General features: G+C 42.3%; 1 protein-coding gene and 1 non-coding gene across 4 annotated transcripts in view; both read right to left on the reverse strand.

Moving 5' to 3' along the window:
• RNF185 (ring finger protein 185) overlaps positions 1-23,679 on the reverse strand; it is a 192,424-nt gene that overhangs the window by 17,593 nt on the left and 151,152 nt on the right. For 2 of the 3 annotated variants that reach the window (XM_066370495.1, XM_066370493.1), the window contains exon 1: positions 18,326-18,461. The exons of the other annotated variant lie outside the window; for it this stretch is intronic. The gene's annotated coding sequence lies outside the window, so the exon portion shown is untranslated. Of the gene's footprint in view, positions 1-18,325; positions 18,462-23,679 lie in introns of those variants that run through there. 3 annotated transcript variants of the gene reach the window in all.
• On the reverse strand, positions 15,671-15,775 carry LOC136396511 (U6 spliceosomal RNA). The gene has a single exon (XR_010749796.1). It is a non-coding gene; the product is annotated as a U6 spliceosomal RNA (small nuclear RNA).

A 23,679-nucleotide genomic window follows, 5' to 3' on the forward strand; every position in this document is an offset into this window, starting at 1 on the left:
GTTTTTTTTTTTCCTGAAGCTGGAAACGGGGGGGGGGGGGGGGGGGGGGGGGGGGGGGGGGGGGGGCCTGCATGCGCCTGACCGGGATCCACCCGGCACGCCCACCAGGGGGCGATGCTCTGCCCATCCGGGGCGTCGCTCTGTTGCGACCAGAGCCACTCTAGCGCCTGGGGCAGAGGCCAAGGAGCCATCCCCAGCACCCGGGCCATCTTTTTGCTCCAGTGGAGCCTCAGCTGCAGGAGGGGAAGAGAGAGACAGAGAGGAAGGGGGGGGGGGAGTGGAGAAGCAGATGGGCGCTTCTCCTGTGTGCCCTGGCGGGGAATCGAACCCGGGACTCCTGCACGCCAGGCCGATGCTCTACCACTGAGCCAACCGGCCAGGGCCGGTAGTGATTTATATTTTATTAAGTCCTCCACATTTATAAAACTGATACTTTTACATGTATTAATCTTGAAATCAGACAAAAGAGTACATGTTCTTAAAATTTCTCCACTGTTCCATTTTCCCCAATCCTGAAAAGCTCTGATTTCAAGTCCTAGCTCCAATCACTGACTAGCCATGTGGCTCAGGGTAGATATCTTAATGGCTTCAATAATTTTTCTCACCTGAAAAGTGAGAATGTAATGCCTCCTACAGGGCTGCTAAGATGGCCCTACAAGATAACACAGCAATTTGAAGAGCACATCAATGTAGGATGGGCTGTTGCTGCTGGGGAGATGCACATACATGCCATTTACCCTGGTCTACTGTCCTCTCCACTTCCTGGACCCAACAGAGTTCTGCAAGATGTATACTCCTACACATAGGCATAAGGAGACAATCAGGGTTAAGGTAGGTATTAGGTAGGAATGGTCAGAGGACAGTAAGAGGTAAGCTCAGAGTTTGCAGGGAGTAGCAAGCTTTGTAGCAGGCCAGGCATTGGGACAGGTCTGCATGTCCCAACTGTAGGCAGCTCACATCACTCTCATTCTAATTTTTAGTAGAGTGAACACGTGGTCCCTACTTAGGTTCTAGAGTCTCATCCCAGTAGGCACTCAAATATTTGCTGAATGGGTGCAGGCATGCATGACTAGTCTTTGTCAACTCCCAGGCCAGCTGGTCATCCCTCCCTGGAGCTTCCTCTCCTTATCTCCTCCCTACCCTCAAGCACAGGAACTTCACCACACCACAGCAGCATGGGAAAAATGAGCAGCCTTCCCAGGAGACTGTCCCTTGAGCACCTGTGGAACTAAATGTGGGCACAGCCTCATGGGTCCAGCAGGACAAGGACAGTAGTTCAGAAGATAGTGGACCAATTGGCTCAGAAACTGAATAGAGTAAAAGGGAAACAGGACCTGAGCATGTCTAAGCTGCCATCCTACTAAAATTCTTTCCTTGAAGCACTTAAAATCTTGTTTCTAGGCATATATCCTCATTTTGGCTCAAATAAACTCTAATAAAATTTGTTTAAAAGTCCTCTTTCCTGGTCCCTGTAAATCCTATGGACTTAAACCTGACCATATAACAATCTTGCTGTGGCTAGTTCTGTGCCCCGTCCCAACCCTGACCATTCTCACTCCTGATTTGAATCCATTCTAGTTTTAAAAATACATTCACAATGTTAGTGTAATTGTTTGGGCTGCTTTTACTATCTCTTGCTCAAAATTACTAGATGATAGAATTCAAGAACTTGTTACATGTTATTACTTGGTGTACTGATAATCATTTAAAAGTAAAGACTGTTTGTCATGCAAAAAAAAAAAAATACATTCACATGTATTACCACTTCTGACCCTCCATCTTATAGAGGAGGACATCAGCCCAGGGAGGTTAGAAGATTTGCCCAAGACCAGGCCATCATATAGTGCCAATTTCAGACTTTCTAACACAATATACACACTCTTTTTACTTTTTTATTTACTTATTTATTCATTTTTTAGAGAGGAGAAAGAGTGACAGAGAGAGAGAGAAAGGGGGGAGAGGCAGGAAGCACCAACTCCCATATGTGCCTTGACCAGAAAAGTGCAGGGTTTTGAACCGGCAACCTCAGTGTTCCAGATCAACGCTTTATCCACTGTGCCACCACAGGTCAGGCGCTCTTTTTACTCTTATATGTTCCCTTTACAAAATTAAATACCTGGTTTTTGTTTTCCCTCAAATTCATTGTGCAATGCTATAACTTTTGTGTTCTTTGAAGTGAGTGCAAAGCAAATCACTCATCCATTTATTCATTCTATCAAAAGAACTCTAGTACCATCTAAATTCAAGGTCAGGGTGGAGTGGGGGTGAGTCAAAAAGAAGAGCAAGGCCAAGCTGAAACTCTGGAAACTAGAACAGGAGCTAAGGAAGACATATGGGTAATTATAAGAATTCTTAACAGGGAGCTCCACCAAACTTGCCTGTTTCTCCTAAATAAAGTATTATCCCAGAGATCTGGTTCCTAGATCCCCTCGGGATTTAAAAAGATTCTGGATCTGGATAGGGCCCAATAATCTATATGTTTTTTATTTATACTTATTTATTTATTGTGACAGAGACAGAAAGAGTCAGAGAGGAACAGATAGGGACAGACGGGAAGGGAGAGAAATGAGAAGCATCAATTATTTGTTGTGGCATCTTAGTTGTTCATTGGTTGCTTTCTCATATGTGCCTTGACAGGGGGGCTACAGCAGACTGAGTGACCCCTTGCTTGAGCCAGCGACCTTGGGCTCAAGCTGGTGAGTCTTGCTCAAACCAGATGAGCCTGCGCTCAAGTCAGAGACCTCAGGGTCTCGAACCTAGGTCCTCCGCATTCCAGTCCAATGCTCTATCCACTGGCTACTGCCTGGTCAGGCTATATCTTTTTTGTTTTTATTTTTGTGACAGAGACAGAGAGAGGGACAAACAGGAAGGGAAAGAGATGAGAAACATCAATTCTTTGTTGTGGCTCCTTTGTCTCCTTAGATGTTCATTGATTGCTTTCTCATGTGTGCCTTTATGGGGAGGGGCTACAGCAGAGGAAGTGACCTCTTGCTCAAGCCAGTGACCATGAGGTCATGTCTATGATCCCACGTCCAAGCCAGATGAGCCCACACTCAAGCTGGCGACCTTGGGGTTTTGAACCTGGGTCCTTTGCGTCCCAGTCCGATGCTCTATCTACTGCACCACTACCTAGTCACACAATAATTTATACATATATCAGGGGTAGTCAACCTTTTTATACCTACCACCCACTTTTGTGTCTCTGTAAGCAGTAAAATTTTCTAACCGTCCACCGGTTCCACAGTAATGGTGATTTATAAAGTAGGGAAGTAACTTTACTTTATAAAATTTATAAAGCAGAGTTACAGCAAATTAAAGCATATAATAATAATTACTTACCAAGTAATTTATGTCGGATTTTCGCTAAGTTTGGCAGAATAAATCTTTATAAAACAACTTACTATAGTTCAATCTATCTTTTTATTTATACTTTGGTTGCTCCACTACTGCCCACCATGAAAGCTAGAATGCCCTCTATTGGGTGGTAGGGACCAGGTTGACTACCACTGATCTATATCTTTATAGATATAGATCACCTTCTACTCCAGATGATTCTCTGATGAAGTTTTGAAAATCCAGCTCTCATAAAAGTGATAATGCTACCAAAAGCACAAAGTAATACAGCACAGCATCGAGTTTCAGAGGGATAGTAACCTCAGGGCCCGTCCTTCAGAATACATGACCCTTAAATACAGTCTTTAGGGACTATGAAGAGGTCAGATAAACTCGGGAGTTGAGGGACAAGTCTGCTGAGATCACAGACCATCCAGTACCTGGTCCATTCAAGACAGAGTTTACCAACAAGTTCACCCCCAGTTCTGGAAAACATTCCTAAATTTGAGATGTCCAGGCTGGCACATGTGTCAGGACTAAGGCAGATTTGCAATGCTTAATGATCCCTTAGGAATGCAGAGCCTGGAAGCTCAAGTGGACTACCAGACTGACTCAGCACCCTCACTCTTACTACCTTCACAGAGCTGGCCTGGCCCAACCTCACAAGAACTGGGCAAAGAAAAAGAATGTCAGAGATGAACATCCCTGCAGGAACCACCAGGGAACTCGATTTCATGAGGAAATATTCAGGTTCTAGTGTACTGCAGATAATCATAATCTGCCATCCCTGCTTCTTTAAGAATTACTGGATCAAGGTGTACAGAGGCATCTAGAAATGTTAATCCTAGTTAGGAAGATTACAAATTTGGGTGATGAACAACTGGCACAATCCGAGAGGGGACCCAGCAGAGGTCTTGTTCTGTTGGGCATATGCTTGTTCATACATGCCAAAAACCATGCTGTGCCCAAGCCTGTCTGTGCTGCTCATTAAGCTGCTGCTGGGCCATGTTTTAGCAGAGAAGGGACCTAAATTCTGAGAATGTCTCTACATCACACTCACAGGAGGTGGAGGTGGAAAGAAATCTGAGTAAGTTGATTGGAACTTGGAACACAGAAATGAGGCTCCAAATCTTTCAAGTCTAAGTGGAGTTTAGGTTCCAAGGATAGCTCAGACAGGCCTGGCCCTCAAACATAGGACCAAGAGCATGAATGGCCTTCCAGGTGCAGAAGGACAGAGCAGGCTGAGAAGCTGGCCTCTTTTTCCTTGGGGCTGCACTGGTCCTTTTCTCTGGTACTATCTATCTCCCCATCTGTACAATCAACCCCTCATCTACCTTTAAAGATTTATTAAAGAACCCTATTGGTCAGGCATTCAGGATACAGAGATAAAGGATTCAGTCTAAAGGGGGACACAGACAAGTAAACCAACAAAGCAGTCCAGTGTGCTGGCCGCTAACAGAGGTATATACAGTGTGCATGAAGGCTGGGCATGCTGGGGAGGATGCAGACACAGCACACAGGACAAGTGGACAGTTCACTGCCAAGTTCAGTGTGGCTGGAGCCCAGGGAACATACGGGGGTGGTAGGACAACAAGGCTAGGACTGAGACAGAAAGGCCTGTACCCTTCATATGTGAGTGGGAACTCTAGGGTCAGCTATGCCTTCTTTTTCACATTTCCTTCCACTATTTCTGAATCAAAAGAGTTTTTTTGCTTTGTTTTAAGCTGCAATGCTTTCTCTTAAAGCTTACCAGGTTTCATAAGAACGGGTGAAGTAGGATTTGAACTGCCCTGGTATAAGCTTTTAAGAGTCATACAAAAGGCTGCCTTTTATCATCCCTTGTATCACTGTCTTATAATGTTCCTTGTTACTTAGGACTTTTGTCCTTAAAAACTAGCATGGCACAGAAGAATTTGATGCCTCTGGTTTCAAATCTTAGCTCTGCTACTTTGTGACTTCAGACATTTTCTAAGCCTTTGTTTTACTCACATTCCCCCTCTACTATAAGGTCTCTCACGGGGCATACTGGGGTATACTGTTTCTTTATAGTCCCCACAGAGCTATGCAATCAGCAGGTACTTGGTTAATTTGCTGAGTGAATGAGCCACTTCCCTTTCTGAATAAACATCATTCCTTGAAGGCATAGTAAGTGAGACATCAGAACTCTGTATGAGGTAATCCAGAATGGGACATAGTTTGAGCCAGGCAAAGTCAGATTTCCCTCAAAAGTGTTCAAATCAGGAGGCATCTGTTATTTTAACTGTGAATAACAAATGAACACTCTGCTCAGCTCATTACATAAATTCTTTCATTTACTCTAGACAGCTCACCTTTGAGGTAAATACCACTATACTAAGTTAGCATCCCCTGGCTCAGAGGAGTTAGGTCACTGGCCCATGGTCATAGAACCAGTCAGAGACAAAGCTTCCCAACTCCCAAGCCAATGTGCTTAACAGACAGAAAGTACATCAGTGATCTGTTCATGTCTGTCTTCTTAAATGTGAACCCAGCTTCCACGTGCTTTACTCAACACAGGGCCAGACACCTCAACAACACCTCATAAATGTGTGTACATTGATGGATCTGATGCCCAGGAATACTTAGAACTGTTCAACTCAATATGAACCAATTTACCCAACTAAGTTGTGTAAAATCAGTATCCTAAAAGACATTCTTCAGTGATGTCTTTTCTGAACTGGAAATGTCACACAATTATTTTATTAAAATATTTTTTTAAAGTAAGTACTGTTCCAAACTTAAATGGAAAAAAAAATCAGGTATCTGCAACTAGAAAAAGGTTTGAGTTTTTCCAAATTGGTACCCACCTCTATTAAGAATAACATTACTCACACAGAGTATTAATTATTCACATTAAACTCTCTCTAGTTAGATACCTCCTAGAGCCATAAGTGCAGCGCCTGACAAAGTAAATGTTCAATAAATGTATGTGAATGAATGATGATTTGCCAATATCAATTCAAACTAATATAATTGAGTAAAATATTGTATTAAAGAAAAGCTCTTCAGACTGAAGAGATACCAATTAAGGGCTGTGTATTTCTAGTATAATACAGTGAAAGGAACAATCTGGAACCAGAGGACCCAGTCTGACATTTAGCTCTGCTACTTGCTAAGCTAGGATGTTCACCTTCAAATGGGATAATTGTGCCTATTATCAGAAAAGTTTCAAAATGAGAGTTTTGCTTTTGTTTTCAGTCAATAAATCCTTATTAATTTACATTGTGTAAAATCTCATTACGATTTTACCTGAGGCTGAATTAAAGGCCTCTAAAATACTGACAGTAGAGTGTAAGAAGAAAATGGATAAAGTTGTCAAGAATTAACCAAATAAGGAGAAGACTTCCAAAGAGTTTAATAATATCCAGCATATAGCTGACAAAAAAGAAGTAATCTCACTTCTCCTTCCAATAGGGGATCCTGAGGAGGACCACGGGAGAATATAATAGATCATTGGAGAGATATATAATAGATCATGATTAAAAAAAATTAAACCAAAATGACATCGTTTTGAATAATCTTTCATATTGACTTTTTTTGTTTAAGTGAGAAAAGGGGAGATAGTCAGACAGACTCCCGCATGCACCCTGACCTGGATCTACCCGGCAACCCCTGTCTGAGGCTGAAGCTCAAATCAACTAAGCTCTTTTTAGTGCCTGAGGTTCTCAGACCAACCGAGCTATCCTCAGCACCTAGGGCCAATGCTTGAACCAATCGAGCCACTGGCTGCAGGAGTAAAAAAAGGAGGGAGAGAGAAGTAGATGGTTGTTTCTTTTGTGTACCCTGACTGGGATTTAAACCTGGGACATCCATATGCCGGGCTAATGCTCTATCCACTGAGCCTACCAGCCAGAGCCTGTATTGACTTTTACAAATCAAAATCAGGCTAGTGTTTGTAGCCACCTGATACCTTCTCTGCCCTCAAGGAGTCAAGTCAGAATTTAACTGCTATTTTTAAAAAAGCATCTCACACTGAGAAATGGCTCTGCAGAGATGGCATTGTTAAGAAAAAACAAGTATGGCCTGACAAGGCGGTGGCACAGTAGATAGAGCATCAGACTGGTATGCGGAGGACCCAAGTTTGAGATCCTGAGGTCACCAGCTTGAGCGCAGGCTCATCTGGTTTGAGCAAGGCTCACCTAGGCCAAGGTCGCTGGCTCGAGCAAGGGGTTACTCAGTCTGCTGTAGCCCCCCGCCAGTCAAGGCACATATGAGGAAGCAATCAATGAGCAACTAAGGAACCACTGTATGATCCAGCAATTCTGCTTCTCTGAGATATACCCAAAAGAATTGAAAATGGAGTCTCAAAGAGGTATTTGTACATCCATGTTAATATCTGCATTGTTTACAACAGCTAAAATGTGGAAGCAACCCAAGTATCTATCAACAAATGAATGGATAAGCAAAATGTGGTATATACATACAATGGAGTATTATTCAGCCTTAAAAAATAAAATTCTGACATATGCTACAATATCAATGAAACTTGAGGATATTATGCTAAGTGAAATAAGCCATTCACAAGTAGGCAAATATTGGAGGATTATATTTATGTGATGTACCTAGAGTAGTTAAAAATTATGAAGGCAGGGCCTGACCTGTGGTGATGCAGTGTATAAAGCATTAACCTGGAAGGCTGAGGTTGCAGGTTCAAAACCCTGGGCTAGCCTGGTCAGGGTACATATGGGAGTTGATGCTTCCTGCTCCTCCCCCGCCTCTCTAAAATGAATAAATAAAATTTTTTTTAAATCACACAGACAGACAGTATAATTGTGATTGCCAGGGGCTGAGGGGAAGAAGGAAATGGGGAGTTTTTATTTAATGGGTATAGAGTTTCAGTTTTGAAAAATGAGAAGACTTCTGGAGATGGATGGTGGTAAAGCTACACAACAATATGAATATACTAAATATCACTGAACTATACACTTAGAAATGGTTTAAGATGGTAAATTTTATGTTATATGTATTTTATCACAATGAGAAAAAGGTGGGCCTGACCTTTGGTGGCACTGTGGATGGTTGACCCAGAATGTTGAGGTTGCCGGTTTGAAACCTGGGGTTTGCCTGGTGGGGCCCATATGAGAGGTAACTACTATGAGTTGATTCCCACTCCTCACCCCCTTTCTCTCTCTCCTCTCTCTAAATCAATAAAATCTTTTTTAAAAATGAAAAGAAAGAAAAGGGAAAAAGTGGGAAATCCCTACATTTTCACAAAAGGTAATTTATTATATGATTTCCTTACAAGAATTATATACAGTAAGCAAATTCATAAAGATAAAAGGGTACTAGATGTTACCAGGATCTAGGATGAAGGGAGTATAGGGGGTTATTTCTTAATGGGTACAGAGTTTCTGTTTGGGGTGATAAAGTTTTGGAAACAGATAGTGGCGATGGTTGCACAACACTGTAAATGTACTGGTGTCACTGAACTGTACACTTAAAAAATTGTTAAGTGGTAAATTCTGTTACATATATTTTAGCACAATACAAGTTTTTTAAATTTCAGAATCAGTGCTATTAAAAAAGCAAAACTGCCCTGGCCAGGTTGGCTCAGTGGTAGAGCATCGGCCTGGCGTGCAGGAGTCCCGGGTTCGATTCTCGGCCAGGGAACACAGGAGAAGCGCACATCTGCTTCTCCACCCCTCCCCCTCTCCTTCCTCTCTGTCTCTCCCTTCCACTCCCGCAGCCAAGGCTCCATTGGAGCAAAGTTGGCCAGGGTGCTGAGGATGGCTCTGTGGCCTCTGCCTCAGGCGCTAGAATGGCTCTGGTCGCAACAGAGCAATGCCCCAGATGGGCAGAGCATCGCCCCCTGGTGGGCATGCCAGGTGGATCCCGGTCGGGTACATGTGGGAGTCTGTCTGATGCCTCCCCATTTCCAACTTCAGAAAAATACAAAAAAAAAAAAAAAGAAAAAGAAAAAAAAGAAAAAGAAAAACTGTTGGGAAAATTGTACAGAAAAATAAAACTAGACCACCAACTTACACCATTCACAAAAATAAACTCAAAATGGATAAAAGACTTAAATGTAAGTCATTAAAACATAAGCATCCTAGAGGAAAACATAGGCAATAAGCTCTCCGACATCACTCACAGCAATATATGTATTTGCTGATATATCTCCATGTGCAAGGGACATAAAGGACAGAATAAACAAATGGAACTATATCAAACTAAAAAGCTTTTATACAGCTAAAGACAATATGAACAGAATAAAAAGGCAAACCACACAATGGAAGAACATATTCGACGATACGTCTGATAAGGGGTTAATAACCAAAATTGATAAATAACTTGTAAAACTCAACAACAGGAAGATAAACAATCCAATCAAAAAATAAGCAAAATAAATAAATAGATAATTCTCTAAAGAGGACATACAGATGGCCAATAGGCATATGAAAAAATGTTCAACATCACTAATCATTAGAGAAATGCAAATTAAAACCACAATGAGATATCACCTCACATCAGTCAGAATGGTGCTCATTAACAAAACAACACAGAGTAAGTACTGGGGAGGATGTGGAGAAAAGGGAACCCTCCTGCACTGCTGGTGGGAATGCAGACTGGTGCAGCCACTGTGGAAAACAGTATGGAGATTCCTCAAAAAATTAAAAATCGAACTGCCTTTTGATCCAGCCATCCCACCTTTAGGAATATATCCCAAGAACACCACATCAATGATTCAAAAGAAGAAATGCACCCCCATGTTTATGGCAGCATTGTTTACAATAGCCAAGAACTGGAAACAGCCCAAGTGTCTGACAGTGGACAAATGGATTCAAAAGCTATGGTACATATACACAATGGAATACTATGGGGCCACTAAAAAGAAGGAAATATTATTTTTTGCAACAACATGGATGGACCTGGAAACTATTATGTTAAGTGAAATAAGCCAGGCAGAGAAAGAAAAATATCATATAATCTCACTCATTTGAGGAATCCAACAAACAATATGAACTGAGGAGCGGAATAGAGACAGAGTCATATCAAAGGATCCAGAGGGAAAGCGGACAGAGGGAAAAGGGATGATAGGATGACAGGATGAAATAAGAGCAGAAAAGCAAATCCTGGAGGGAAGGGGGGAGGGCATTATGGGGAATGTATTGGGGAACACAGGGGAGGGGAGGATGTATTCGGGGATATACTAGAATCTACGTAAACACAATAAATTTCATGTTAAAAAAAACAAAAAAAGCACAAAGCTCTTTGAAAATCAAGATATTATTTATATGCAATAAAATTTACTAATTTAAAAAAAACAAAACTGGACTTCTACTCACTAAGAACATGATGTGTGCTTGTTAAATACATTATAGCTATACAATTAGACTTATTAAAGAGTGAATGGTTAAGTAAATGTATTAGAAATAATGCTTATAGAAGCGGCTGGCAAAACTGTGGATACATTAACATTAAAATGTTAATACAAAAACAAGCAACAGAACTAGTATGTCCATTGAATGATTCCAACCATTGAAACATGCACCCAGTGAGGAGAAACAAGAAGGAAATAAAGCAACTTTTTAAAGCTCCCTTTAGATCAGGGGTCCCCAAACTACGGGCCACGGGCCACATGTGGCCCCCTGAGGCCATTTATCCGGCCCCCGCCGCACTTCCGGAAGGGGCACCTGTTTCATTGGTGGTCAGTGAGAGGAGCATAGTTCCCATTGAAATATTGGTCAGTTTGTTGATTGAAATTTACTTGTTCTTTTATTTTAAATATTGTATTTGTTCTCGTTTTGTTTTTTTACTTTAAAATAAGATATGTGCAGTGTGCATAGGGATTTGTTCATAGTTTTTTTTTTATAGTCCAGCCCTCCAACAGTCTGAGGGACAGTGAACTGGCCCCCTGTGTAAAAAGTTTGGGGACCCCTGCACCCCTGCTTTAGATACTGGAGCTAGAGATGCCTGGGGTGTGAGGAGAGGGGAGCTTTCCTTTTTTTGGTGACAGACAGAGAGAGACAGAGGGAGGGACAAATAGGGACAGACAGGAAGGGAGAGAGATGAGAAGCATCAATTCTTCACTGTAACACCTTAGTTGTTCATTGACTGTTTTCTTATATGTACCTTGACAGGGATAGGGGGTGCTACAGCAGATCAAGTGACCCCTTGCTCAAGCAAGTGACCTTGGGCTCAAGCTGGTGAGCTTTGCTCAAACCAGATGAACCCGCACTCAAGCTGGTGACCTCGGGGTTTTGAACCTGGGTCCTCCGCATCCCAGTCCGATGCTCTATCCACTGCGCCACCGCCTGGTCAGGCTGAAAATAATTTTTAAAAAGGACAGTAAGGCCTGACCAGGCGGTGGCGCAGTGGATAGAGCATCGGACTGGGATGCGGAGGACCCAGGTTCGAGACCCCCGAGGTCGCCAGCTTGAGCGCGGGTTCATCTGGTTTGAGCAACAAAAAAAAGCCTACCAGCTTGAACCCAAGGTCACTGGGTCCAACAAGGGGTTACTCAGTCTGCTGAAGGCCTGCGGTCAAGGCATATATGAGAAAGTAATCAATGAACAACTAAGGTGTTGCAATGTGCAATGAAAAACTGATGATTGATGCTTTTAATCTCTCTCCATCCCTGTCTATCCCTCTCTCTAACTCACTCTCTGTCTCTGTAAAAAAAAAAAAAAAAAAAGGACAGTAAGTATTGAGAGGATGTAGAAAAAAGGGAACCTTCATATATTGTTAATGGAGATGTAAATTGGTACAGCTACTGTGAAAATAGTTTAATGGTTCTTCCAAAACATTACACATGGTGTCCTATGACCCAGCAATTCCCACTCCTAGGTATACACATCTAAGAGTACTGAAAATATGTTGAAAACATGTACATGAATTATCATAGCCACACTGTTCATAATCACCAGTAGATAGAAATAACCCAAATGCCCATCAAGTGGAGAATGGATAAATGAAATATGGTATGTCTATACAATGTATTAATTAGTCATAAAACAGAATGCTACGACATGTATGTTGTTAGGGGGTGGGAAGAGGGAAGAATAGGGAATGACTACTGTATATGGGGTTTCTTTCTGGGATTATGAAAATGTTCTAATATGTAAATTCTATCTAAAATAAAATTTTGAGAGTTGTTCTACAAAATAATCAGCCAGTCCTCTTCAAAAGTTTACAGTCATGAAAGAAAAACAGACTGAAGAAAGTCTCAGATTGAAAGAAACTAAGGAGATTTTCTTTTTTTTTTGTATTTTTCTGAAGCTGGAAACGGCTGCGGGAGGGGAAGAGAGAGACAGAGAGGAAGAAGAGGGGGAGGGGTGGAGAAGCAGATGGGCGCTTCTCCTGTGTGCCCTGGCCGGGAATCGAACCTGGGACTTCTGCACGCCAGGCCGATGCTCTACCACTGAGCCAACCGGCCAGGGCCAGAAACTAAGGAGATTTGACAACTAAGTGCAATGTGGGAAACTGGACTGGATCCTGGAATAAAAAAAAACATCAGTGAGACAAGTGGCAAAATTTGAAGAAAGGCTACAGAATAGTTACTAGTATTACGTCAATGATAAATTTCTTCTTGCCTGACCATGCGGTGGCACAGTGGATAGAGCGTCGGACTGGGACACAAGAGAACCCAGGTTTGAAACGCTGAGGTTGCTGCCTAGAGCTCAGGCTCCACCAGCTTGAGCGTGGGCTCACCAGCTTGAGCATGGGATCAAGCTCCATCGTTGCTGGCTGGAAGCCCAAGGTCACTGGCTTGAGCAAGGGGTCACTCATTCCGCTGTAGCTTCCCCCCCCTCCGGGGGGGCGGCTATATGAGAAAGCCACATATGAGAAAGCCATCAAAGAACAACTAAGGTGCCACAACAAAGACCTGATGCTTCTCATTTCTCTCCCTTTCTGTCTGTCTGTCCCTATCTATTCCTCTCTGTCACAAAAAAAGTTAAATTTTTTGTTTAATTTTAATATGATTGTGTAAAATGTTAAGGAAAAGCTGGGTGAAGAGTATATAGGAAGCCTGTGTATTCTTTCTGCAAGTCTAAAATTATTTCAAAATAAAAAGCTAAAAAAATATATGTGATACAAGCCAGGGGCTGGCAAGCTTTTTTTTGCAAAGCACCAGAGTAAAAACTTTACCAGACCTGTGGAGGCGCAATGGGAAAAAGCATGAGGTTGCCGGTTCAAAACCCTGGGCTTGCCTTGTTAAGGCACATATGGGAGTTGATGCTTCCTGCTCCTCCCCTCTTCTCTCCCCCCCTACTCCTCTCTAAAAATTGAATAAAGTCTATTTTTGTGTGTGTGACAGAAACAAAGAGAGACAGAGAGAGGGACAGACAGACAGGAAGAGAGAGAGACGAGATGCATCGATTCTTTGTTGCCGCTCCTTGGTTTCCTTAGTTGTTCATTGATTGCTTTCTCTTATGTGGCCTTGGGGGGGGGGCGTGCCAGAAGGAGTGACCTCTTGCTCAAGCCAGTGACCTTGGGTTTCAATCCAGCAACCCTTGGGCTTGAGCCAGCGACCATGGGGTCACATCTATGATCCCATGCTTAAGCCAGCAACACTGCGCTCAAGCTGGTGAGCCCACGCTCAAGCTGGCAACCTTGGGGTTTCGAACCCGGGTCCTCCACATCCCAGTCCAATGCTCTATCCACTGCACCACTGCCTGGTCAGGCTGAATAAAGTCTTTAAAAAATAAAAACTTTAGACTTTGTGAACTCTATGGTTTTGGGGGCAACAACTCAACTCTGCTGCCCAAGACAATATGTATATTAATGAGTGTGACTATGTTCCAATAAAACCTTATTTCTGGACACTAGAATGTGATTTTTCTATAATTTTCATATGTCATAAAATATTATTTTTTTTTTAGCAAGAGAGAGAGAGGATACAGAGAGACAGAGAGACAGGAAGGGAGAGAGAGATGAGGAGCATCAACCCACAGCTGCATCACATTAGCTGTTCACTGACTGCTTCTCATATGTGCCTTGACTGGAAGGGGGGGGGGCAGTTTCAGCCAAGCCAGCGACCTTTGGGCTCAAGCCAGCAACCATGGGTCATGTCTATGATACTGTGCTCAAACTGATGAGCTCGTGCTCAAGCCAGCGACCTCAGTGTTTTGAACCTGAATCTCCAGCATCCCTAGTCCACGTTCAATCCACTGCACCACCACCTGGTCAGGCAACATTATTCTTCTCTTGATTTATTTCCCATCATTTAAAAATGTTAAGCCTGGCCTGTGGAAGTGCAGTGCCTAGAGCAGGCATCCCCAAACTACAGCCCACAGGCCACATGCAGCCCCCTGAGGCCACTTATCCGGCCCCCGCCGCACTTCCAGAGGGGCACCTCCTTCATTGGTGGTCAGTGAGAGGAGCACTGTATGTGGCGGCCCTCCAACAGTCTGAGGGACAGTGAACTGGCCCCTGTGTAAAAAGTTTGGGAACCCCTGGGAGTGTTAACCTGGGCTGCTGAGGTCACCAGTTCAAAACCCTTGGCTTGCCCAGTCAAGGCACATACGACAAACAGTCAAGGAATAATTAACTAAAGTAAAGCAACTATACTTCTTATTCCCCGTCCCTCTCTTACTTCTCTCTGTAAAATCAAGAAAATCTGTCAAAATAAATAAATAAATAAAAATGCTAAAACCATTTCCAGCTCCCAGGCCATGCAAAAAACAGGCAGTGGGGCCAAAAGTACTTCACATCTATTAAGTATGCAACACTAGATTAAACAAGGTTAGGCACATTTCTTTACTGCAGGATGTCTCAGTGCCTCAGATGTGGTTCTTGACACTGAGAAGCTCCAAAAAGGAATAATGATATGAAGCTTTTCTAAACTTACCATTACCATAGAATATTTTTTTCAGAGGTATCTCTTCAGGCTAGTGACTTGAAAAACACACTGTGTAAATGCCAATTTGGTATCTTCTTCATCTTTTTTCTTTTCCTTTTTTTAAAGAAAAACAAGGTCCTGGCCGGTTGGCTCAGTGGTAGAGCGTTGGCCTGGTGTGCAGAAGTCCCGGGTTCGATTCCCGGCCAGGGTACAGAGGAGAAGCGCCCATTTGCTTCTCCACCCCTCCCCCTCTCCTTCCTCTCTGTCTCTCTCTTCCCCTCCCGCAGCGAGGCTCCATTGGAGCAAAGATGGCCCAGGCGCTGGGGATGGCTCCTTGGCCTCTGCCCCAGGCTCTAGAGTGGCTCTGGTCGCGGCAGAGCAATGCCCAGGAGGGGCAGAGCATCGCCCCCTGGTGGGCAGAGCTTCGCCCCTGGTGGGCGTGCCGGGTGGATCCCGGTCGGACACATGCGGGAGTCTGTCTGACTGTCTCTCCCCGTTTCCAGCTTCAGAAAAATACAAAAAAAAAAAAAAAAAAAGAAAAACAAGAAACTCTTTACAAATATGCCTATCATCCTTGCACAGGACCATGCTAATCTTCTCTTTATCGCTCCAATTCCAGCATATGTGCTGTAAAGTGAGCACTCTGGTGCTTTAAAAATTTTCTTTTTAGATTTTATTTATTCATTTTAGAGAGCAGGGTAAGAGGAGGAAAGAGGGAGGAGGGAGGGAGGGAGGGAGAGAGAGAGAGAGAGAGAGAGAGAGAGGACGGGGGAGAAGCAGGAAGCATCAGCTCCCATATGGGCTTTGACCAGGCAAGTCCGGGGTTTTGAACCTGTGACCTCAGCTTCCAGGTCAATGCTTAATCCACTGGGCCACCACAGGTCAGGCCTCTGGTGCTTTTTTAAAAAGAAATTTTCCAATTGAGAAGTTTTAAAAACACCACCATGAAGTTAAAATCATTTTATCCAGCACCTGGATGATATAAGAATAAGCGTTACACACACAAATTTTTTTTAATCCTAGGAAACACACACAAGGCAGGAAGAGAAACACAGAAAGGAAGTCTTGGCTGAAACCACCTTTTGTGGGGGTGGGGGTGTGGGGGTGTGAGGGACCATGTCAGTAGAACTGGGTCATAATATGGAATCTTTACTCCATAGGACAACATAAGCATTCTAATAAGTTTTGAAAAAATGATCTGCCTGAGGTTTTATAAATCAGAAAATAAGAAGCTTGGATGTTTGACTATAAAACTAAAGATACACCAAAAGCACTCTCCACAGACTACCTGTGAGGATGAACTGGCTGGTTTTAAATGCTGGATGGAATGTTAGCAAAAATTCCCTTGGTAGACACATCATCCCTACAACACAGTGCTGGAGAGTGAATTAAAGAGGGATTTACATCCCTGGAGGAAAGGCTGGCCTGAACAGTCTCAATGGGCCCTTCTAAGATACTTCAATTCTGTGATTCAAAGAGTTTCTTGGCTTCTCCTGATCAAACATAAAGTCTTCACAGACATTTCCAAGGTGTTCTAAGAAAAAAAGCTACAAACCTGTGGGGTGGAGACCCAACTTGGTTATTTATTTAACAAACATTTTAAGGTGCCCTAATCAGATGGGCCATTCCAAAGTCCTTGAAAAGGATGGTTCCCAGGACAACCAGGAAGACATTACATAAGATATATTACATTCAGTTCCACTAGATGTAGGCTGGAAGTGTCAAGAAAAGGAGAGAGTAGCCTGACCAGGCGGTGGCACAGTGGATAGAGTGTTGGACTGGGATGCGGAAGGACCCAGGTTCAATACCCTGAGGTTGCCAGCTTGAGCGCGGGCTCATCTGGCTTGAGCAAAAAGCTCACCAGCTTGGACCCAAGGTCGCTGGCCCCAGCAAGGATTTACTTGGTATGCTGAGGCCCCCAGTCAAGGCACTTATGAGAAAGCAATCAATGAACAACTAAGGTGTTGCAACGAAAAACTGATAATTGATGCTTCTCATCTCTCTCCATTCCTGTCTGTCTGTCCCTATCTATCCCTCTCTCTGACTCTCTCTCTCTGTCCCTGTAAAAAGAACAAAACAAAAACAAAACAAAAAAGAGAAAGAAAGAAAGAAAGAAAAGGAGAGAGTAGAAAAAAAGAAGTCGGTCAGCACCAGACTCAAAATACTCAGAAGCAGGGGCTTTGGAGTTGGAAAGGAATGCCGTACCTGTATACAGCCTCAACGGGAAGTTCACTACCTCTGGAGGCAATTACATTGCTGGTCACCTCTGACTAGCACTAAATTCATCTATTAAATCAAAATCTTGTCTAGAATCTATCGGTCCTACTTCTTGCTTCTTTCAAATCCAACAATGAAGTGGGAAGCCCTCTTCACCTCAACAAAGTTTTCCGTTTTTAAAAGACAGTTCCCTTCCATCACTTCCTTTTTGGGGATGAACATCTCAGTTCTTTCAAAGATCCTGAATAGGGTCCAGATGCCTCAAAGCAACTCTAGTACTCACAGCAGGAAAGCACTTAAGATCAGTGGGTTTCAAACATCAGTATGTATAGGGCCCACAGGCGTACGTTCAAAACGCAGTTTCCCAAGTTCCGACCGGATTCTAAGTACGAGGTCTTATTTGAGTTCCCCACGGTAAAGCATGCATCGCCAGGGCATTTTCAAAGCAGATGGTGTGAGAACGGTATTTTGAGAACCACCGACCAGTTTTACAAATAAGGAAACTGAGGCCCAGAACAGGAAAGGGATTGGCCCGGAACGCACAACTGGCGGTTGGCGGCGAAGTCTCGAACTCCGGTCGCTTAATACCAAACCCAACTCTGCTCACCACACTTCCCGGCCTCGGCTTCTCCACTCGGGGCAAACTTATTAAAAGCATACGAAAGGCGGCCTCAGCGGAGGACAGAAAGAGTTAAGAGTGAGTCCTTGCCTGAAAAGGAGAACTCGTAGGGAGGCTTTTCGCTTCTTGGGACCTCAGTTTCCCCAAACTGTAATCACAGGCCAAAAGACCACAACGCCAGCCCAACCTCTCTTACGAAGCAAAGGGCCCGGGCCAGAACCCGGCATATTGTCTCTGTGACCCTGGACTCAGGTGTCGCACAGCCCGTGGACGCCGTTAAGGAGGAATTCGGTCCTTCGCCCCTAACCTCAACGGCCCCTTACGTGCCCGCCAACCCCCACCAGCCCCTCAGGTACCTGTCGCTACTCAGCTAACGCCGCAGAGGGTCTACCAGCCTCTGGGTCCGTCGACCGCTCCGCCAGTCAGTCGACCCAGCCAGTCCCTCCGGCCGAACCTCCTACTACTCCTACCCGGACTCCGATCACCTGACGTAAAGCCACCCCTCTCCGAGGTACTTCCGGCCGCAACCGGAAAAGGTTGGGCCGCTACGCTACTCTTCGGCCACGTCCGGGTTTCTGACGTGGTTAGGAACCGGAGGCGCACAGGGGCTCTCTGAGAGCTTTTTCAAAGAACGTTGGTAAGGACAGGGAGGGTACCGAATAAGTTTAGAACATCTTGTTGCACCAGAATGTAAGGATGCTGGGAATCCGAAAGATGGGAAAACATCAGAGGACACAAGAGCTAACTTGAAGGAGATCGCATAGGCCAGACCTGTCAATTTGAGCATGAAAATAGGTAAAGACAGAGGCAGAGTTTAACTAATTGAACAAAGTGATAACCCATGAGACTTTATTGATATAAATTTAAAAAGTGGATAAATAAATGGGGAGAATACCAACCAACAAGCATGATGGAATTAGAAAATCAATGAGTGGTAAAACGAGAAGAACAGGATGTTTTACATAGTGAAATTGTCTCCCATAAATTACTTATAAATTACAAAGGAAAAATAGTATTGTTAGAGAAGTATAACCTCACAGGACAAGTGAATCAAAGTAATTAAAGTTAACGTCACCGGTTTATAGGTCAAGTAGAGAACTTGTGCCTCCTAAAAAGGTGCACTGAGAAGGACACAACCTCTCTTCTGTGATATTTATGTCCAAAATGCGCAACCCAGATCTCATGAGGAGGCATGAAGTAAACCGACATCGAAGGACATGCTAAAAAATAAATGAGTAACATGAACGACATTTGAAGACTGCGGAACTGTTCTGGTTTAAAGGAGATTAAAGAGACGTGAGGACAAAATGTAGTGTGATTCTAAATTGGATCCTGGAAGGGCGGGGGCGGGATCCTATACCTATACAGAATAGGTATAATGGACAATATTGGGACAAGTAATGAAATCTGAATATGGATTAGTATATTATATTAATGTTAAATATTCTAAAATTGATCATTGTGTTGTGGTTATATTAAGAAAATGCCCTTGCTTTGCCTGTGGTGGCGCAGTAGAAAAACCATCAACCTGGAATGCTGAGGTTGCCAGTTTGAAACCCTGAGCTTGCCCAGTCAAGGCACATGTGACAATAAATCAATGAACAACTTAAGTGAACAACTTAATGAACAACTCCGTCCGGGAGACCTTGAGAGAGCACGCAATTTACTGAGCACGCAAATGGCTTTGTGTACTTCTTACTGAAACACGACATGGCACATTCGACATTGTAGACTCACGATTATTTCTCAGTGAGTATTCAATCATAGAGAGGTAAGCACAATACATGTTTTATTAACTCATTATCTATTTAATAATTTCCAAGTATGTATAATTTATTTACAAATATTTTCCCAAAATTTGAGTTTTAAAGTGGAAATCTAACATCAAACCATATCTATTAACGCATTTTGATTAAATAGTTATATAAAACAGACTTTTTTTTTTTTTTTACAGAGACAGAGAAAGATAGGGACAGACAGACAGGAGCGGAGAGAGATGAGAAGCATCAATCATTAGTTTTTCGTTGCGACACTTTAGTTGTTCATTGATTGCTTTCTCATATGTGCCTTGACCGTGGGGCTACAGCAGACCGAGTAAGCCCTTGCTCGAGCCAGTGACCTTGGGTTCAAGCTGGTGAGTTTTTTGCTCGAACCAGATGAGCCTACACTCAAGCTGGCAACCTCAGGGTCTCGAACCTGGGTTCTCCGCATCCCAGTCCGATGCTCTATCCACTGCGCCACTGCCTGGTCAGGCTAAAACAGACATTTTTTAATTAAAAAATGATAAATACATCCGAATATCACTCCAAATTAGTGGTTTTGTTTGATATTTAGTTTTGTTAATTTAGCTTCCAGAAAATTCGCCTACCATGATATAACGTTAACGTTTTCAGTTCCTAATGTGCTTGCATCATTCGTGTAGCTCTGTATTTTATTTTTAATTTTTAATTTCATTTAAGGGATGGAAAAATCAAAAAAGGGAAAATGCCATTTCAACAATAAATTGAAAAAGGAATTTCCATTCCTCATATCAAAGAAAGATACCATTGTTTTCTGCAATATTTGCAGTGGAGAATTTTGTATTGCAGTTAGGGGCAGAGCAGCAATAACGAAACACTTGACCACCAACAAACATAAGCAATCATTAGATGCATCAGCTTCCAGTTGTAACAAGTTTTTTTAAAACTTCAAATTATTCTGAAGATGAAAATCAATCAGTTAGCTGCAATGGAGGGAACATTTGCATTTCATACCATAATTTACAATCAAAGCTTTTGTAGTATGGATTGTACAACTAAATTATTGAAAGTTTCACAATGAAAAATTTTCATGTGCCAGGACAAAATGCAAGGCTATTTTGAAATCAGTATTTAAAAATTATTGTAAGAAAATACTTACAGCGGACTTGAAAACTGCAGCATTTGTAACGATTTTATCTGATGCATCAAATCATAATGAAATCAAATTGTAACCAATAATAGTAAAATATTTTAATGTTACCAAGTAAAAATTTCAATTTTAGTATCCATTGAGGGTGAAACTTCTGAAATTTTGTCAAACCATCTATCTATACAGAGTAATAAATGAAAACAATTTGAAATCCAAAGTTGTTGCACTAACGGCTGATAATACAAATACAAATTTTGGTGGGCAAAGATGCAAAGGGATGAATAATGTGTATGTAAAATTACAAGAATTACTCCAAAAGAAAATACTAGGAATTGTCGGAAGCCAATCAATAGCTGCTGGTTGACAGTCACAGCAAAGAAGATCAACAACTGCCGGTTGACACAGTCACAGCAGAGAGGCGCAACGATACTTCCCCTTTTAACATTTTGAATTAATTTGGGTTTTTATCCCCCCTTTTCTGGGTATGTGTGCTATCATTTATGGCACAAGGATAATAGCACCATGCTTTCCCTGCAGATTCATAGTAATTTCTCTGGAAATGAGACAGGGGGTGTGAATTCCACAGAAAAGCCTATAAACCCCCTTGCTTGGGCCCATAGATATAGGAGGCTGGCTATGATATCCCCGAAAAGGGCTTAGTCTGTGGGAAAATTTCCTCCTATAAATCATATTTGGAAAAAATAGATTGTGACTTACGAATAGGTAGAAAACAGTAACTATACACAAAAGCACCTTTCAGCTTTCACTTAATTCATTGCTTTACCTCCCTAGCCTTTTCATATAATATAATAGAAAAACTTTCCTCTTGCATACCTGACCTACAGGTGGTAGAACACTCTGAGAAAAATAAAGTTAGAACTTAACTGGTATATGAATATAGTAGACAAACAAAAATTTTTTTTGTACTTTTAAAAATTTTTTTAATTTATTTATTCATTTTTAGAGAGGAGAGAGAGAGACAGAGAGAGAGAAGGGGGGAGGAGCTGGAAGGATCAACTCCCATATGTGCCTTGACCAGGCAAGCCCAGGGTTTCGAACCGGCGACCTCAGCAACAAATAAAATTTGACTAGACAGGCCCTGGCCGGTTGCCTCAGTGGTAGAGCGTTGGCCTGGCGTGCGAGGGGTCCCGGGTTCGATTCCCGGCCAGGGCACACAGGAGAGGCACGCATCTGCTTCTCCACCCCTCCCCCTCTCCTTCCTCTCTGTCTCTCTCTTCCCCTCCTGCAGCCGAGGCTCCATTGGAGCAAAGATGGCCCGGGCGCTGGGGATGGCTCCTTGGCCTCTGCCCCAGGCGCTAGAGTGGCTCTGGTCGCAACAGAGCGATGCCCCAGAGGGGCAGAGCGTCGCCCCCTGGTGGGCATGCCGGGTGGATCCCGGTCGGGCGCATGCGGGAGTCTGTCTGACTGTCTCTCCCTGTTTCCAGCTTCAGAAAAAAAAAAAAAAAAAAAAAAAAATTGACTAGACAATAGGATCTTAGGTAAGGTAGAGTTATTAATCAATACTGACCTTTTAGAAGCTTGCACAAAAACCATTGTTGCTGTTTTCAAGTTATTGTATAACTGTACTTAGAATGATTTACCACCTGATTTATAGCTTATAGAAATGTACTAACCATTGCCTAGAAATATGTAACCATAGTGAAACAAAAACAATTATTAATCAATGCATTCTGTATACCATGTGATTGTAACTTAGTGTGTGTGTATAAAAATAAAGCTATACTAGCCATTAGTGGATATGCCTAGCAGTGAATGCTAAAGAATTCGGCTCTCTCACTTGTTTCGTGCCGACGCCCTCTCTTCCTGTGGGACCCCTGGATTCCCCCCGGGGCTGGACCCCAGCAAGGAATAGGTTGTAATGCACATATTTTGTCAAATGCAATCAACACAGCGTCATGTGCCATGCCAATTGATGTAGAAGTAATAATAACTACAATTTATTTGCATTTTAGTCATTTTACCATTTGTGTTGCTACTTTAAAACAATTTTGTGAAGAAACAAATGTTGAATACAGAAAACTTTTAGGATATTCAAGAGTTAGATGGCTTGCTCTAACATCTGCTATAGAGCGTGTTCTACAATTATTTGAGCCTCTCTGTTCATATTTTTAAAGTTTAGACAAATGTCCTAAAATTCTGGAATTGTTTTTCAATAATAAAATAGCTGAGATATTAATGTATTTTGTACATAATCAAGCATCTATTTTTCACAAAATGATTCAAAAGATTGAAGGTGAACACATTTCAGCTACAGAAGTTAGTCTTATTTTGAATGACTATCCTTCAATATAAATCTCGTTTTGAAGAAAAATTTCTTCCTTTAATTATAAAAAGAAAATTGTTAGACTTAGAGGAATCAAATCCAAGCATAACAGAAAAGTTTATCAAAGAAGTGCAGAATATTTACCAGACATGTTTTCAATATATCGAATAATAGTCTGAAACAAACATCATGGGAAATAAGTTTTCAATGGTGTTTTTTTACTTTATCACAAGTATATTGGACAGATATTGAATCTTGTCTTGAGTTTTTATCTAAAGAAATGTCGGGTATCAAAATAGACAACAATTGTCTCTGAAGATATTAGAAGACTGAATGTATATTTAAATCTGAAAAATTAATATAATGGAAAAATGAACACGTCAAAATTGATAAAAGACAGGTGGAAATATTCAGCCATTTCAAAAATGAACATATTCCATGTGAAATTTATTTATTCCTGTTCAGTTTACATTGTGCTGCCCTGGAACTAATGCAGCAGTTGAAAGAGTTTTTCAATCGCTAATGATTTTTGGACAA

Source organism: Saccopteryx leptura, chromosome 2 (genome assembly GCF_036850995.1).
Source record: "Saccopteryx leptura isolate mSacLep1 chromosome 2, mSacLep1_pri_phased_curated, whole genome shotgun sequence".
NCBI lineage: Eukaryota > Metazoa > Chordata > Mammalia > Chiroptera > Emballonuridae > Saccopteryx > Saccopteryx leptura.